The following is a 5,000-nucleotide window of genomic DNA, read 5'->3' on the forward strand; positions in this document are numbered from 1 at the left end:
AATGTATATTATATATATTATATATAATTTATATATATATATATATATATATATATATATATATATATATATAAATATAAATTATATATATATTCATATATATATATATAAATTATATATATATATATATATATATATATATATATATTATATATTTTATATATATATATTATATATATATATATATATTATATATATTATATATATATATATATTATATATATAATATATATATATATATATATATATATATATATATATATATATATATATATATGTCAATGTATATTTGTTTGAATGTATATATGTATGTATGTATTCAGGCATGTATATACATATGTACATGGTAGTTCAAATTATGGTTTATGTGTAGGCCTATTCTTTTAACCTTTCAAAGAGTTTAAAGTTACTGCTGTTTTATTAATGTTTAGTTGCATGATGTATATCATGTTATTGTCATGTGATTCACCTTCATTGCTTTACTTTGTATTGATTTTTCTTGTGTTTACATTCCTGTTTATCTTCCATGCCTTTTCTCTTTGTCACATATTTAAACAATCTCCTTCACAAAAGTATACACTCTTGAATAACCTCTTAAATTATATGATTGTTTGAAGGAATGTAATTTTAGATACTGCCACATTACATTATAGTATATATATATTATTTTCATAACCTGTTATTAATATTAGTAGAAAAAGTTTCCATGTTATGCTAGATTATTTTATTTCTGCTTTGCTAATGCTTTTGAGGTTTCATTTTGTTCTCCATATATGGATATGGTGTACTTACTGTATCATCATGAGATAAAGGATGATTTGTTTCTTAAGAATTCTTATTCTTATTGTTATTAGCTGTTCAAATATTTTCAATTGTTGTAATTGCTTGTTACATTATTATGTTATGCTAGGTGGCATCTGTTATGAATCTCAGTCTGCCTATTATATTATTTATTTTAAGACAAGAACTGGCTTGATAAATGATTTTGTTGCAGAAGTGGAATGAATTAGGTGTGTTACAGATGAGTAACAAATTATGTTTTTTGCAGCAGGATTTTTTTCAGTGAATTTATGGCATGCGGGAGTAAGTGTATGCTTTGCTAATCTCTCCTATTTTTTAGTATCATTATTTATTCTTAAAACATATCCACAACAAAACATCATTGGTTTATACATAGGCTGACATTTTATATAATACAGTGCTACAACCAAGAGGTCATCCCTGTTGCTCATATTATGATCTCATTAATAGGCAAGATGTCTTTATTGTGTTTCAGTGCATGGCTAATAAAGAAAATATGTATTGTATGTTTTAAAGTATAGTTGATATTTTCACATTGCTAACTAGTATTTTGTGCAACTGTCTTGATTGTTTAAACAACATATATTTAATCTAATGAATCATAACTTATAGGAAATTGTTGGTTAGTTTATTAATTGTGTTTGCACAGAGATGGCTCCACAAGTGCTTAGTCACCAAGGAGCCAGTTGGTAGTCCTACCTCTCTCATATGTTTACAGTTTTTCCATGATTTCTGAAAAGATTCTTTTTTTGGTAATTTACAATTTTTATTGTTATTAATATTTTAATAACATATTATCATCATAATGTCAGTAACAATAATATCAGTGTTGATATTGATAGTATTAGGGGAAAAAAAAAATCCATAAATGCAAGGAATGGGGAAATTAGGTCAATCTAGGGTCTACTAATTGACTTCTTGGTGGCTGAGCACGTATGGAGCCATTTGTGTACAACAAAATTTACAAAAGACTACAGTGGACAGTACATAAACCCACAGCCATTGAGTTAAGTTTTGTCTTTGTGTCAGAAACATACATGGCATTCTAAATGTTTTGCTTGATATCTGTTCACATTATTTGGGATAGTATGCAATAGTAATTTTAAGTATAAGTCTACTGTATTTTTGGGATATTTTAAAATTGATTTATGTATTTAATTTGAACATTTTTGTAAAGGTTGTGGGGTTATGTGCTAAGTAGCACTTGTTAAATACTAACACATTAAAAAAAATATGCCATAAGTCACAATAACAGCGAATTGTCTACCATACCAGAACCTCTTGAAGATAACAAGACACAGGTTCTTGTTTCTAACCCTTGCTTTGTAACAATTACTTTCAAGCAAGTTCTCTAGTCAATTTTTTAGCTTACCATCCAGTCATCAGAGGTTCCAAGATCATTTGCATGTGTTTAGCTCATAGATTTATCAAAAAAGGAATTTACTGGCATGAATTTGTTTTGTCTTTGTAAAATACAAACTCAATTGTATTATCATTTCATGAACTTGTAATTCAAATGCTGAATGCCTGTTATGATGTATTGGAATTAGTTTTGCAATACAAAATGAAAATACTGGTATATACTGGTATATAGATATGGAGTCTGGGAAAGATATCTCTTATTCTTGGCTGCATGTGGAGTTTGAGTAAGCTTTATTCTTACAAACTGATTTTCATAGTAATTTGCTGAAAGGTACTACAGAATTTATACTATCATTATTTTTTTTGAGAGCAATATCCTTTTTATAGTGTAGGTTTTGGATTCCCTCCAGCTTGAAGCTATTCCATTATAAAAGTTTATTATGGAAATGGTCAGCAGAATGCTTTAGTCTATGAAGGAAATATGCCAATATTATAGAGGTTAATGTTTGTAAGCATTGCATGTATTAATGGTCAAGTATACTACTGTCCATGGTAAAGTTGGTGTTTGTAAAATTGACTGGAGACTATAGTTAATTCTTTTAATTCTAGCATCAGTCAAAAATTAAGTCAGCCCTGAAATGTTTAATGTAATTCTGGTTATCTGATATAGTCACATTAACGTAAATGGTCCAGGACAATTTTTGTGACATATAAGATTGTGGTGTTCTTTAAGTATTTGTAATTTTTATTATTATATAAAATCTGAAATTATTCTTTTGTGATAGGAAATAATTAAGTGTAAAGCCGCAAAGGTTGTATTTTTGTGTGCCATAATGTGATAGATAATTTGCATGACAAGTGTTGAACGAGCTTAGGTCATGCACATGATAATTATTTGTGCCTTGGAAATTAAATATTTTGAGAAAATTTTTTTTTTGTGACATATTTGGTAAACCCAAAGGCTATTTCCTAGCTTATGCAAATATTCCCAATATCCCTTTTTTATTCTGTTCCTATTTTTTTCTCTATTATATTTTTTACTTTTACTTTCATACATTTTCCAGAATGTTTAATTAAAAAGGTTAAGTAAATTTCTCTGTTTACCATTTAAATTTTCAGGGTTTGTTTTGATATATAATAAAGGTTTATTTTATCTCTTACTTTATTTTTATTTTATTTTACTGTCAATGTTTGTGTTTAACAGAACAGGTACTCAAAATGCTAACATCTGAACACCAAAAATGAAACTGTTGGGGAGTATCTATTTACATGAAAACATGGGAATATTTTTAGTCAAGAAACTGGGTTTACATTTCTGTGAAAATTATTTAAAAACGTCTAAAACAAATAAACAAGCAAACAAATACAAACAAACAAACACACACATACTCACTCTCTCAACTATCCACCAGCCCCCCCCACCCCTCACCTTTCCATGAGGGTGGGTTGCTTATTCATGTTTTTAAGTTCTTCATTATTTGAATGATCTCTAGATGTGTACTAGGTATGTTGGTACTTGTGCAGACCTTTTTTACACCAGTTAGCCCATTCACACTCTCTATAAAAAATATGTATGTTATTGAGCTTCATAAAAAAAATCAGTGTAAGAAGATTATTGTGAAAAGAATTGCAGATTTCATGGCTTCATTCATCGGAACAACACTGCTCAAATTCACACGGTGCATCTTTATTTTCCATATTTTTAACTGTATTTGGTTCATATGTAAGTTTGTGTTCTTTGTATTTTATATGCTGTCTTTGATAAAGAAGACAGTATGCTGCAATATGATAGATGTTATGTGCCATGGTTATAGCATATTAGCCATTTGATTATTGAAATATATCCACATTGTTGCAGATTATATTCATATATATGCAAAGTTAATATTATTAAAAACAATTATATCGTTTTTTTTATATAACCTTGTTGTCATATGAGAAGACATTTTAAAGATTACAACTGATTTCACATTGATGGACTTAAATGAGGCATAGAAACTTGAATTGATTTCCAGCTATTTAAAAAAATGTTTCTGAGATGAGTAACACATTAATTGATACTGTCCTTAATGAGATGGAAGGAATAATTATTGTCTTGATGCTGATGCTTTGTTCTTGGGCAGGCAGGATGGGACAGAAAATTAATTATTTGTTGCAGGAAAATCAGTGACAATAAAATAGTTTTTTACTTTCTTTGAAGATATTATAGATGTCACTGAAAATAATAAGACATGCAGGAATGTATTTACCGCTCACAGAATTAGGCTGAATTATGGGCCTGCATATAGACATTAGTCATCATTCTTTGGACATGTGTTGAGTTAGGCCTTTCTTTTTGTGGCGAAAAATAATTGAATTATTTTGTACAGAACAATAATGTTCCTGTGAAAATTCTATATACTGTTGATTTTGTACTATGTAAAATATCTTGGCATCATTTTGAATCTTTGATGTAAGGTACAAGTCCAGTGAAAAATAATTATTTTTAGAAATGTCAGAAGTGTATAGGATTAACTAGAATGAACTAAACTAGGGTTTTAGCTTGACTGATCTATTATTAGTTTTACAGAAACCTGGTCTTTTTTCCAGTGGAGTGAATGAAACCGTGATATAGCAATATACTAATAGATTGACAACAGGTAAATAGTCATTCTTATGTAGTGCAGAATTAAATACTCCATATTTGTCTGTATCTAAATAATTGCAGACTTAACTTTCTTAGCATAGTTTTTTTACTCTTTTAGTTCCTTGCTTTCTTACTGAAATCCTCTATGCAGAGATATAGAATCCACAATTATGCACTCACCTGACTGCTGGCTTCACACAAGAAACCATTT

Source organism: Penaeus monodon, chromosome 16 (assembly GCF_015228065.2).
Source record: "Penaeus monodon isolate SGIC_2016 chromosome 16, NSTDA_Pmon_1, whole genome shotgun sequence".
NCBI classification, from domain to species: Eukaryota; Metazoa; Arthropoda; class Malacostraca; order Decapoda; family Penaeidae; genus Penaeus; species Penaeus monodon.